General features: G+C 41.1%; 1 protein-coding gene across 1 annotated transcript in view; it reads left to right on the top strand.

Annotated features, from left to right (window-relative positions):
- Window positions 1-14,368, top strand: part of HDAC4 (histone deacetylase 4) — a gene marked incomplete in the record, with an annotated part of 933,145 nt that overhangs the window by 22,045 nt on the left and 896,732 nt on the right.

Genomic DNA, 14,368 nt, shown 5'->3' with positions numbered 1-14,368 from the left:
TTAATTGATGACTGGCTATCAGGGATTTTTTTAATCCCGCCCACTAGCCTTTCCTGGACTGCAAAGCTGTGATTCATGTGAGCAATTCACCTTTTTTGTTACTATATTTTTATTTTAGAATTTTGTTATTTTAAACCAAGAGCAAAGGAAACACATTTTTTTTAAGAGACAATTTAATAATGTATAGAATTGCTTTATTCTCCAGTTAAACACCTTTCAGTTGAGCTGATGGTTTAGTGCAACTGCCTAATTTAAAATTGAATTGCATTTCAAAATGACATGCAGAAAATGTTTCAATAAAAAAAATCACATTGCAAAAAGTAGAAAAGTTCTGCCTCTAGGGCTTTGGTCCTTTGGGCTCAGTGTCCCTTTAAGCTTAGTAAATATCACAAATTATTTCTTTAGTGATTCAGATAGATCATGACATTTTAAACAACTTTCTAATTTACTCCTATTATCAAATTGTCTTCATTCTCTTGGTATCTTTATTTGAAATGCAAGAATGTAATTTTAGTTGCCGGCCCATTTTTGATGGACAACCTGGGTTGTTCTTGATGATTGGTGGATAAATTCATCCACCAAGAAAAAGAGTGCTTTCCAGAGTCTGAACCAAAAAAAGATTAGATGCCTTCTTTTTCCAATAAAGATAAGAGAACAAAGAGAAATTGATAATAGGAGTAAATTAGAAAGTTGCTTAAAATTGCATGCTCTATCTGAATCACGAAAGAAAAAATTTGGGTTCAGTGTCTCTTTAAGCTGAACTGAATACTCATCTATGGAAAAATGGTAATTGTTTATAGAGATACAACACTCAAACACTCTAAAGCCAAATCCCAGAGAAAAACAAATGGTTTAACCTCTAAAACCAAATTTAATGTCAGACAAGGTAGATTGGTATTCTGGGGTGGCGCTCAACAAAGGAGAGCTAAGAGATCAATGTGGCAGGAATTACAATCAAAGGTGGTTAGTTCTGTTCCGAACTTAAATATATTATGAAAATCCTAGTATAATTAATAGATTCTAGTATTATCTCTTTGGGTCTCTAGAAAAGTAGCATGTATGCGTTTAAATGTAACTGGGCAAGATAAATAGCAAAAAACTAGTCCAATATAAATATTTGGAAAGCGGTTTAAACAGATCGAACTGGTTGAATAAAATAATATTTATTAATATAGTTAATATAACATCAGTAGAAATAAGAATAAAAATAACGATGCCGGCATCTAAAAACAAACACAAGTAACAGTATTGGAAATGTATCCAAATATGTGCAAAAGTATAAGGATATGTTTTTTCTCAACTGTAGCAAATAATCACAAATGTGGATCACACAAGATTCTTAAACCTGTATAGTCCTGTTATGAAGGCCAAAATATCCAGAGGTTGTCTGATCTTTGAAAATTTGTGGCCAGAGACTCCGGGTAGTATGTGTCCTCTTTTCCTCGGTGTTAAAAGTCAATGCAGCGTTCTCTGCAAACAATGATGGATGCTATGATCCGCGTGTGTGCACACACACAGTTCCGGGCTGGAATGGAGAAGTTGTTCCGGTGCAGGTAACTCTTAAGTGTTCACACTGAATAAGGTAAAGAACCGAAGTTCAGACAGAGTACTGATCACACAGGTGGATTCGTATGAGTAGGTCCCGGGGCAGGAATTATACATATAGAGCCAGCTTAAACCAGGTTATATTAGCTGCTCAATGTACCTGTCCTACCTGCTTACGAATCCAATCTGTAGTTAATACTTAGATAAATTTTGTACACAGGAGCAATCGGCAAATTCTACGCGTTTCAGCCGCCAGGGGCCTTTATCAAGATCCTGCACCGGAACAACTTCTCCATTCCAGCCCGGAACTGTGTGTGTGCACACGCGGATCACAGCATCCATCATTGTTTGCAGAGAACGCTGCATTGACTTTTAACACAGAGGAAAAGAGGACACATACTACCCGGAGTCTCTGGCCACAAATTTTCAAAGATCAGACAACCTCTGGATATTTTGGCCTTCATAACAGGACTATACAGGTTTAAGAATCTTGTGTGATCCACATTTGTGATTATTTGCTACAGTTGAGAAAACATATCCTTATACTTTTGCACATATTTGGATACATTTCCAATACTGTTACTTGTTACTTGTGTTTGTTTTTAGATGCCGGCATCGTTATTTTTATTCTTATTTCTACTGATGTTATATTAACTATATTAATAAATATTATTTTATTCAACCAGTTCGATCTGTTTAAACCGCTTTCCAAATATTTATATTGGACTAGTTTTTTGCTATTTATCTTGCCCAGTTACATTTAAACGCATACATGCTACTTTTCTAGAGACCCAAAGAGATAATACTATAATCTATTAATTATACTAGGATTTTCATAATATATTTAAGTTCGGAACAGAACTAACCACCTTTGATTGTAATTCCTGCCACATTGATCTCTTAGCTCTCCTTTTGTTGAGCGTCACCCCAGAATACCAATCTACCTTGAATACTCATCTATGCTTTAATCGCATTTGTAATGCGTTGGTCGCCAGTTGCGCATGCATCTTCAAAGGAATGTTGGCTGCACGCGCAGCCAAAATATTTCACCTGGATGCAGCGTTGGCAAACCCGAAGCCTTAAAAAAACACACGCAACCACCCGCACAAATATAGAAAATCACGTAACCGCCCACAAGAAATAAATAAAAAACACGTAACTGCCCGCACAAAGTATAACAAAAAACCTAACCTCCCGCATGAAGTAATAACAGACACCTAAACCGCAAACCCCATACATCACAAAATAAAAAAGTAATTATTAACCCCTAATCCGCAAATAACATCATTAAATTTTAACCCCTTAACCGCCACCCCTCACTTTGTAATAAACCTAATTAACCCCTAAACCCCCAACCCCCAACATCGCAATAAACCTAATTAGCGCCACATAACATTAACCTATTAACCCCTAAACGGCCAAACCCCCACATCGCAATTAACCTATTAACTCCTAAACCGCTGCCCCCCCCCCCCCCACAAATAACAGAATTTATGCTTACCTGATTACTTTCTCCAACGGTGTGTCCGGTCCACGGCGTCATCCTTACTTGTGGGAATATCTCTTCCCCAACAGGAAATGGCAAAGAGTCCCAGCAAAAGCTGTCCATATAGTCCCTCCTAGGCTCCGCCCACCCCAGTCATTCGACCGACGGACAGGAGGAAAAAACAGGAGAAACCATAGGGTGCCGTGGTGACTGTAGTTAGAGAAAATAATTCATCAAACCTGATTAAAAAAACCAGGGCGGGCCGTGGGCCCGACACACCGTTGGAGAAAGTAATTTATCAGGTAAGCATAAATTCTGTTTTCTCCAGCATTGGTGTGTCCGGTCCACGGCGTCATCCTTACTTGTGGGAACCAATACCAAAGCTTTAGGACACGGATGAAGGGAGGGAGCAAATCAGGTTACCTAAACAGAAGGCACCACGGCTTGCAAAACCTTTCTCCCAAAAATAGCCTCCAAAGAAGCAAAAGTATCAAATTTGTAAAATTTGGCAAAAGTGTGCAGTGAAGACCAAGTCGCTGCCTTACATATCTGATCAACAGAAGCCTCGTTCTTGAAGGCCCATGTGGAAGCCACAGCCCTAGTAGAGTGAGCTGTGATTCTTTCAGGAGGCTGCTGTCCGGCAGTCTCGTAAGCCAATCGGATGATGCTTTTAAGCCAAAAGGAAAGAGAGGTAGCAGTCGCTTTTTGACCTCTCCTTTTACCAGAATAGACGACAAACAGAGAAGATGTTTGTCTGAACTCTTTTGTAGCTTCTAAATAGAATTTTAGAGCACGGACTACGTCTAAATTGTGTAACAAACGTTCCTTCTGTGAAACTGGATTCGGACACAAAGAAGGTACAACTATCTCCTGGTTAATATTTTTGTTGGAAACAACCTTTGGAAGAAAACCAGGCTTAGTACGCAAAACAACCTTATCTGAATGGAACACCAGATAGGGCGGAGAGCACTGCAGAGCAGATAACTCTGAAACTCTTCTAGCAGAAGAAATAGCAACCAAAAACAAAACTTTCCAAGATAACATCTTGATATCTATGGAATGTAAAGGTTCAAACGGAACCCCTTGGAGAACTGAAAGAACTAGTTTTAAACTCCAGGGAGGAGTCAAAGGTCTGTAAACAGGCTTAATCCTAACCAGAGCCTGAACAAATGCTTGAACATCTGGCACAGCTGCCAGTCGTTTGTGTAACAAGACGGATAAAGCAGAAATCTGTCCCTTTAGAGAACTCGCTGATAATCCCTTATCCAAACCCTCTTGTAGGAAGAAAAGGATCCTAGGAATCTTAATCTTACTCCATGAGAATCCCTTGGATTCACACCAACAGATATATCTTTTCCATATTTTATGGTAAATCTTTCTAGTTACAGGTTTTCTGGCTTGTACCAGAGTATCTATCACAGAATCCGAAAACCCACGCTTAGATAAAATCAAGCGTTCAATTTCCAAGCCGTCAGCTGGAGAGAGACTAGATTTGGATGTTCGAATGGACCCTGTACCAGAAGATCCTGTCTCAAAGGTAGCTTCCATGGTGGAACCGATGACATATTCACCAGGTCTGCATACCAAGTCCTGCGTGGCCACGCAGGAGCTATCAAGATCACCGAGGCCCTCTCCTGCTTGATCCTGGTTACCAGCCTGGGAATGAGAGGAAACGGAAACACATAGGCTAGGTTGAAGGTCCAAGGCGCTACTAGTGCATCCACTAGAGCCGCTTTGGGATCCCTGGATCTGGACCCGTAGCAAGGAACGTTGAAGTTCCGACGAGACGCCATCAGATCCATGTCTGGAATGCCCCATAATTGAGTTAATTGGGCAAAGATCTCCGGGTGAAGTTCCCACTCCCCCGGATGGAATGTCTGACGACTCAGATAATCCGCCTCCCAGTTTTCCACTCCTGGGATGTGGATCGTAGATAGGTGGCAGGAGTGATCCTCCGCCCATTCTATTATTTTGGTCACTTCTCTCATCGCCAGGGAACTCCTTGTTCCCCCCCTGATGATTGATATAAGCAACAGTCGTCATGTTGTCTGATTGGAATCTTATAAATCTGGCCTTTGCTAGTTGAGGCCAAGCCCTGAGAGCATTGAATATCGCTCTCAGTTCCAGAATGTTTATCGGGAGAAGAGACTCTTCCCGAGACCATAGTCCCTGAGCTTTCAGGGATTCCCAGACCGCGCCCCAGCCCACTAGACTGGCGTCGGTCGTGACGATGACCCACTCTGGTCTGCGGAAGCTCATTCCCTGGGACAAGTGGTCCAGGGTTAGCCACCAACGGAGTGAGTCTCTGGTCTTCTGATCTACTTGAATCACTGGAGACAAGTCTGTATAGTCCCCATTCCACTGTTTCAGCATGCACAGTTGTAATGGTCTTAGATGAATTCGCGCAAAAGGAACTATGTCCATTGCTGCAACCATCAACCCTACCACTTCCATGCACTGAGCTACGGAAGGACGTGGAATAGAATGAAGAACTTGACAAGCGTTTAGAAGCTTGGACTTTCTGACTTCTGTCAGGAAAATCCTCATTTCTAAAGAATCTATTATTGTTCCCAAGAAAGGAACTCTTGTCGACGGAGACAGGGAACTTTTTTCTATGTTCACCTTCCATCCGTGAGATCTGAGAAAGGCCAGAACGATGTCTGTGTGAGCCTTTGCCTTTGAGAGAGATGACGCTTGTATCAGAATGTCGTCCAAGTAAGGTACTACTGCAATGCCCCTTGGTCTTAGGACCGCTAGAAGGGACCCGAGTACCTTTGTGAAAATCCTTGGAGCAGTGGCTAACCCGAATGGGAGCTCCACAAACTGGTAATGTTTGTCCAGAAAGGCGAACCTTAGGAACTGATGATGATCCTTGTGGATAGGAATATGTAGATACGCATCCTTTAGATCCACGGTAGTCATAAATTGACCTTCCTGGATTGTAGGTAGAATCGTTCGAATGGTTTCCATTTTGAACGATGGAACCCTGAGAAATTTGTTTAGGATCTTTAAATCCAGAATTGGTCTGAAAGTTCCCTCTTTTTTGGGAACCACAAACAGATTTGAGTAAAATCCCATTCCCTGTTCCGCCGTTGGAACTGGGTGTATCACTCCCATTTTTTAACAGGTCTTCTACACAATGCAAGAATGCCTGTCTTTTTATTTGGTTTAAGGATAAGTGAGACATGTGGAACCTTCCCCTTGGGGGTAGTTCCTTGAATTCCAGAAGATAACCCTGAGAGACTATTTCTAGTGCCCAGGGATCCTGAACATCTCTTGCCCAAGCCTGAGCAAAGAGAGAGAGTCTGCCCCCTACTAGATCCGGTCTCGGATCGGGGGCTACTCCTTCATGCTGTCTTGTTAGCAGCAGCAGGCTTCTTGGCCTGCTTACCCTTGTTCCAGCCTTGCATGGGTTTCCAGGCTGGTTTGGTTTGTGAAGCATTACCCTCTTGTTTAGAGGATGCGGAGTTGGAAGCCGGTCCGTTCCTGAAATTGCGAAAGGAACGAAAATTAGACTTATTCTTGGCTTTGAAAGGCCTATCTTGCGGGAGGGCGTGGCCCTTTCCCCCAGTGATGTCTGAGATAATCTCTTTCAATTCTGATCCAAAGAGAGTTTTACCCTTGAAGGGGATATTAAGCAATATTGTCTTGGAAGATACATCCGCTGACCAACAGGCCCATTTATCAAGCTCCGTATGGAGCTTGAAGGGCCGTGTTTCTGGCGAGTCTTCAGACTCGCCAGAAACACAACTTATGAAGCAGCGGTCTAAAGACCGCTGCTCCATAACCCTGTCCGCCTGCTCTGAACAGGCGGACAGGAATCGCCGGACATCAACCCGATCGAATACGATCGGGTTGATTGACAGCTCCCTGCTGGCGGCCGATTGGCCGCGAGTCAGCAGGGGGCGGCGTTGCACCAGCAGCTCTTGTGAGCTGCTGGTGCAATGTTAAATGCGGAGAGCGTATTGCTCTCCGCATTTAGCGAGGTCTTGCGGACCTGATCCGCAGTGTCGGATCAGGTCCGCAAGCCCTTTGATAAATGGGCCTGCAAGACTTTAGCCAAAGCGCTCTGCGCGCCACAATTGCAAACCCTGAATTTTTCGCCGCTAATTGCAAAGCGGCATCTAAAATAAAAGAATTAGCCAACTTGAGTGCGTGAACCCTGTCCATAACCTCCTCATACGGAGTCTCTCTACTGAGCGACGTTTCTAGTTCCTCGAACCAGAACCACGCTGCTGTAGTGACAGGAACAATGCACGAAATGGGTTGCAGGAGGTAACCTTGCTGTACAAAAATCTTTTTAAGCAAACCCTCCAATTTTTTATCCATAGGATCTTTGAAAGCACAATTATCCTCGATAGGGATAGTAGTACGCTTGTTTAGAGTAGAAACTGCCCCCTCGACCTTAGGGACTGTCTGCCATAAGTCCTTTCTGGGGTCGACCATAGGAAATAATTTCTTAAATATAGGAGGGGGGACAAAAGGTATGCCGGGCTTCTCCCACTCCTTATTCACTATGTCCGCCACCCGCTTGGGTATAGGATAAGCGTCGGGGTGCACCGGAACCTCTAGGAACTTGTCCATCTTGCATAATTTTTCTGGAATGACCAGGTTGTCACAATCATCCAGAGTAGATAACACCTCCTTAAGCAGTGCGCGGAGATGCTCTAATTTAAATTTAAATGTCACAACATCAGGTTCAGCCTGTTGAGAAATTTTTCCTGAATCAGAAATTTCCCCATCTGACAAAACCTCCCTCATGGCCCCTTCAGATTGGTGTGAGGGTATGACAGAGCAATTATCATCAGCGCCCTCCTGCTCTTCAGTATTTAAAACAGAGCAATCGCGCTTTCTCTGATATGCAGGCATTTTGGATAAAATATTTGCTTTGGAGTTATCCATTACTGCCGTCAATTGTTGCATAGTAATAAGCATTGGCGCGCTAGAAGTACTAGGGGCCTCCTGCGTGGGCAAAACTGGCATAGACACAGAAGGAGATGATGTAGAACTATGTCTACTCCCTTCATCTGATGAATCATCTTGGGCAACTTTACTATCTGTGGCAGTACTGTCCTTACTTTGTTTGGACGCTATGGCACAATTATCACAAAATTTTGAAGGGGGAGACACATTGATCTTCAAACATATAGAACATAGCTTATCTGAAGGAGCAGACATGTTAAACAGGCTTAAACTTGTCAAGAAAGTACAAAAAACGTTTTAAAACAAAACCGTTACTGTCTCTTTAAATTTTAAACAGTGCACACTTTATTACTGAATATGTGAAAAAGTATGAAGGAATTGTTCAAAATTTACCAAATTTTCACCACAGTGTCTTAAAGCATTTAAAAGTATTGCACACCAATTTTCAGAGCATTAACCCTTAAAATAAAGAAACCGGAGCCTGTTACAGTTTTAACCCCTCTACAGTCCCAGCTACAGCCTTTGCTGCAACTGTACCAAACCCAGGGGGGAATACGATACCAAAAGAAGCCTTCTAGGAACTTTTCCAACCACTTTCAGATCCACACACATGCATCTGCATGTCTTGCTCTCAAAAGTAACTGCGCAGTAATGGCGCGAAAATGAGGCTCAGCCTACAACTGGGAAGGCCCTTCCTGACTGGAAAGGTGTCTAACTCAGTGCCTGACGTTAAAAAACGTTCCCCAAGCTTAGAAGTGTGAATTTCAGACCTAAACATGTATAAAATGCTCAAATAAGCAATCGATTTTGCCCATAAAAGTGTCTACCAGTTTTATAGCCCATATTAAGCCCTTTATTCTGTTCGAGACTAAGAAAATGACAGCCTTCCAGCATTACACAGTCTTGTTAGAAATAAGGCTAGTCATACCTTAAGCAGAAAAGTCTGCTAACTGTTTCCCCCAACTGAAGTTACTTAATCTCAACAGTCCTATGTGGAAACAACAAACGATTTTAGTTACTGCTGCTAAAATCATCTTCCTCTCACAAACAGAAATCTTCCTCTTTTTCTGTTTCAGAGTAAATAGTACATACCAGCACTATTTTAAAATAACAAACTCTTGATAGTAGAATAAAAAAACTACAACTAAACACCGCATACTCTTAACCATCTCTGTGGAGATGTTGCCTGTGCAACGGCAAAGAGAATGACTGGAGTGGGCGGAGCCTAGGAGGGACTATATGGCCAGCTTTTGCTGGGACTCTTTGCCATTTCCTGTTGGGGAAGAGATATTCCCACAAATAAGGATGACGCCGTGGACCGGACACACCAATGTTGGAGAAAACTAATTTAATTACTAAGCCCCCTAACCTAACACCCCCTAAATTAACCCCAATACTTAGTTACACTTAAATAAAACCTAACATTAAATTACAAAAAAATAATCTAAAATTACAAAAAAACATAATTTATGTAAGAATTTACCTGATAAATTCATTTTTCATATTAGCAAGAGTCCATGAGCTAGTGACGTATGGGTTATACAATCCTACCAGGAGGGGCAACATTTCCCAAACCTCAAAATGCCTATAAATACACCCCTCACCACACCCACAATTCAGTTTAACGAATAGCCTAGAAGTGGGGTGATAAAGAAAGGAATTAAAAGCATCAACAAAGAAATTTGGAAATAATTGTGCTTTATACAAAAAAATCATAACCCCCATGAAAAGGGTTGGCCTCATGGACTCTTGCCAATATGAAAGAAATGAATTTATCAGGTAAATTCTTACATATATTATGTTTTCTTTCATGTAATTTGCAAGAGTCCATGAGCTAGTGACGTATGGGATAGCAATACCCAAGATGTGGATCTCCACGCAAGAGTCACTAGAGAGGGAGGGATAAAAATAAACAGCCATTTCTCGCTGAAAAAATAATCCACAACCCAAAATGTTATTCTCATAATGAAAAGAAAAACTTAAAACATCAGCAGAAGAATCAAGCTGAAACAGCTGCCTGAATAACTTTTCTACCAAAAACTGCTTCTGACGAAGCAAATACATCAAAATGGTAGCATTTAGAAAATGTATGCAAAGAAGACCAAGTTGCTGCTTTGTATATCTGATCAACTGAAGCTTCATTCTTAAAAGCCCACGAAGTGGAGACTGATTTAGTAGAATGAGCTGTAATTCTCTGAGGCGGGGCCTGACCCGACTCCAAATAAGCTTGATGAATCAAAAGCTTTAACCAAGAAGCCAAGGAAATAGCAGAGGCCTTCTGACCTTTCCTAGGACCAGAAAATCTAACAAATAGACTAGAAGTCTTCCTGAAAATTTTAGTAGCTTCAACATAACATTTCAAAGCTCTTACCACATCCAAAGAATGTAAGGATCTTTCCATAGAATTCTTAGGATTAGGACACAAGGAAGAGACAACAATTTCTCTACTAATGTTAGAATTCACAACATTAGGCAAAAATTTAAATGAAGTCCGCAAAACCGCCTTATTCTGATGAAAAATCAGAAAAGGAGATTCACAAGAAAGAGCAGATAACTCAGAAACTCTTCTTGCAGAAGAGATGGTCAAAAGGAACAACACTTTCCAAGAAAGTAGTTTAATGTCCAAAGAATGCATAGGCTCAAATGGAGGAGCCTGTAAAGCCTTTAAAACCAAATTAAGATTCCAAGGAGGAGAAATTGATTTAATGACAGGCTTAATATGAACTAAAGCCTGTACAAAACAGTGAATATCAGGAAGATTAGCAATCTTTCTATGAAATAAAACAGAAAGGGCAGAGATTTGTCCCTTCAAGGAACTTGCAGACAAACCCTTATCCAAACCATCCTGAAGAAACTGTAAAATTCTAGGAATTCTAAAAGAATGCCAAGAAAATTTATGAGAAGAACACCAGGAAATGTAGGTCTTCCAAACTCGATAATCTTTCTAGAGACAGATTTACGAGCTTGTAACCTAGTATTAATTACTGAGTCAGAGAAACTTCTATGACTTAGTACTAAGCGTTCAATTTCCATACCTTCAAATTTAATGATTTGAAATCCTGATGGAAAAACGGACCTTGAGACAAAAGGTCCGGCCTTAACGGAAGTGGCTAAGGTTGGCAACTGGACATCCGAACAAGATCCACATACCAAAACCTGTGTGGCCACGCTGGAGCCACCAGCAACACAAACGATTGTTCCATGATGATTTTAGATATCACTCTTGGAAGAACTAGAGGCGGAAAAAGCAGGATAACACCAAGGAAGTGTCAGCGCATCCACTGCTTCCGCCTGAGGATCCCTGGACCTGGACAGGTATCTGGGAAGTTTCTTGTTTAGATGAGAGGCCATGAGATCTATTTCTGGAAGACCCCACATCTGAACAATCTGAGAAAACACATCCGGATGGAGAGACCACTCCCCTGGATGTAAAGTCTGGTGGCTGAGATATTCCGCCTCCCAATTGTCTACACCTGGGATATGCACCGCAGAGATTAGTCAGGAGCTGGATTCCGCCCAAGCAAGTATCCGAGATACTTCTATCATTGCTTGGGGACTGTGAGTCCCACCCTGATGATTGACATATGCCACAGTTGTGATATTGTCTGTCTGAAAGCAAATGAACGGTTCTCTCTTCAACAGAGGCCAAAAATGAAGAGCTCTGAGAATTGCACGAAGTTCTAAAATATTGATTGGTAATCTCGCCTCTTGAGATTTCCAAACCCCTTGTGCTGTCAGAGATCCCCAAACAGCTCCCCTGGAAAGACTTGCGTCTATAGTGATCACAGTCCAGGTTGGCCGAACAAAAGATGCCCCTTGAACTAAACGCTGGTGATTTAACCACCACGTCAGAGAGTGTTGAATATTGGGATTTAAGGATATTAACTGTGATATCTTTTGTAATCCTTGCACCATTGATTCAGCATGCAAAGCTGGAGAGGTCTCATGTAAAAACGAGCAAAAGGAATCGCGTCCGATGCTGCAGTCATGAGGCCTAAAACTTGCATGCACATAGCCACTGAAGGGAATGACTGAGACTGAAGGTGCCAACAGGCTGCAACCAATTTCAAACGTCTCTTGTCTGTTAGATTCAGTGTACATGACTCTGTCTCTATCTGGAAACCTAAAAAGGTGACCCTTGTCTGAGGAATCAAAAAACTTTTTGGTAAATTGATCCTCCAACCATGTTTTTGAAGAAACAACACTAGTTGATTCGTGTGAGATTCTGCAGAACGTAAAGACTGAGCTAGTACCAAGATATCGTCCAAATAAGGAAACACAGCAATACCCTGCTCTCTGATTAGAGTAGGGCACCTAGAACCTTTGAAAAGATTCTTGGAGCTGTTGCTAGGCCAAATGGAAGAGCAACAAATTGGTAATGCTTGTCTAGAAAAGAGAATCTCAGGAACTGATAATGTTCTGGATGAATCAGAATATGAAGGTATGCATCCTGCAAGTCTATTGTGGACATATAATGCCCTTGCTGAACAAAAGGCAGAATAGTCCTTATGGTCACCATCTTGAAAGTTGGTACTCTTACATAGCGATTCAAAATTTTCAGATCCAGAACTGGTCTGAATGAATTTTTCCTTCTTTGGGACAATGAATAGATTTGAATAAAACCCCAGACCCTGTTCCTGAAAAGGAACCGGCATGATTACCCCTGAAGACTCCAGGTCTGAAACACACTTCAGGAAAGCCTGAGCTTTTACTGGATTTGCTGGGATATGTGAGAGAATCTTCTCACAGGAGGTCTTACTCTGAATCCTATTTGATACCCTTCAGAGACAATGCTCTGAATCCATTGATTTTGGACAGAATTTATCCAAAAATCATTGAAAAACCTTAATCTGCCCCCTACCAGCTGAGCTGGAATGAGTGCCGCACCTTCATGTGGATTTAGGGGCTGACTTTGGTTTCTTAAATGGCTTGGATTTATTCCAATTTGAGGAAGGCTTCCAATTGGAAGCAGATTCCTTGGGGGAAGGATTATATTTGTGTTCCTTATTTTGACGAAAGGAACGAAAAAGGTATCCTGAGGCAGAAAAAACCCTTTTCCTCCAGTAACAGTTGAAATAATATAATCCAACTGAGAACCAAATAAATTTATTACCTTGGAAAGAAAGAGATAGCAATCTAGATTTAGATGTCATATCAGCATTCCAAGATTTAAGACTCAAAGCTCTTCTAGCTAAAATAGCTAAAGACATGGATCTAACATCAATTTTGATAATATCAAGAATGGCATCACAAATAAAATGATTAGCATGTTGCAGTAAACGAACAATGCTAGATAAGTCAGAATCCAATTATTGTTGCACTAAATTCTCCAACCAAAAAGTTGATGCAGCCGCAACATCAGCCAAAGAAATTGCAGGCCTGAGAAGATGACCTGAATATAAATAGGCTTTCCTTAGATAGGATTCAAGTTTCCTATCTGAAGGATCTTTTAAAAGAAGTACTGTCTTCCATAGGAATAGTGGTACGTTAAGCAAGAGTAGAAATAGCCCCATCATCTTTGGGGATTTTTTCCCAAAACTCTATAGAAATTGCTGGTAAAGGATACAATTTTTTAAACATTGAAGAAGGAATAAAACCTCTGGAGTAACCACAGGAGGTTTAAAAAACGCATTTAAACGCTTACTAGTCTTAATGTCAAGAGGACGAATACACTCTATTTTAAACAAATAAGTAGATTTGTCAGTGTCAATATTTGAGGAAGGATCTTCTGAATCAGATCCTCATCAGAGGAGGATAAATCATTATGTTGCCGGTCATTTGAATTTTCATCAACTTTATGAGAAGTTTTTAAAAGACCTTTTACGTTTATTAGAAGGCGGAAATGTAGACAAAGCCTTCTGAATAGAATCAGTAACACATTCTTTAAAATTCATAGGTATATCATGTACATTAGAAATTGAAGGAACTGCAACTGGCAATTTACTATTACTGATAGATACATTCTCTGCATGTAAAAGTTTATCATGACAACTATTACAAATGACATTCGGAGATATAATTTCCATTATCTTACAACAAATGCACTTAGCTTTGGTAAAACCGATGTCAGGCAGCAACGTTCCAACAGATACTTCTGAGGCAGGATCAGATTGAGACATCTTGCAAAATGTAAAAGAAAAAACAACATATAAAGCAAAATTATCAATTTCCTTATATGACAGTTTCAGGAATGGGAAAAAAATGCAAGCAGCATAGCCCTCTGACATAGAGAAAGGCAAGAGGCAAACAGCAATGTGGTATAGAAATACTGAAAAATTGGGCGCCAAGTATGACTCACAACGTGAGAGAATTTTTTTGGGAGCCAACAACATCCGGAAATAACACACTTGCATTACTAACGATGCAACCGTGTGTAAGACTTCTGCGCCAACTATGACGCTGGAAGTGATTAAC

This window comes from Bombina bombina, chromosome 1 (genome assembly GCF_027579735.1).
Source record: "Bombina bombina isolate aBomBom1 chromosome 1, aBomBom1.pri, whole genome shotgun sequence".
Taxonomy (NCBI): Eukaryota; Metazoa; Chordata; class Amphibia; order Anura; family Bombinatoridae; genus Bombina; species Bombina bombina.
This window is presented reverse-complemented; position numbering and strand designations above follow the sequence as displayed.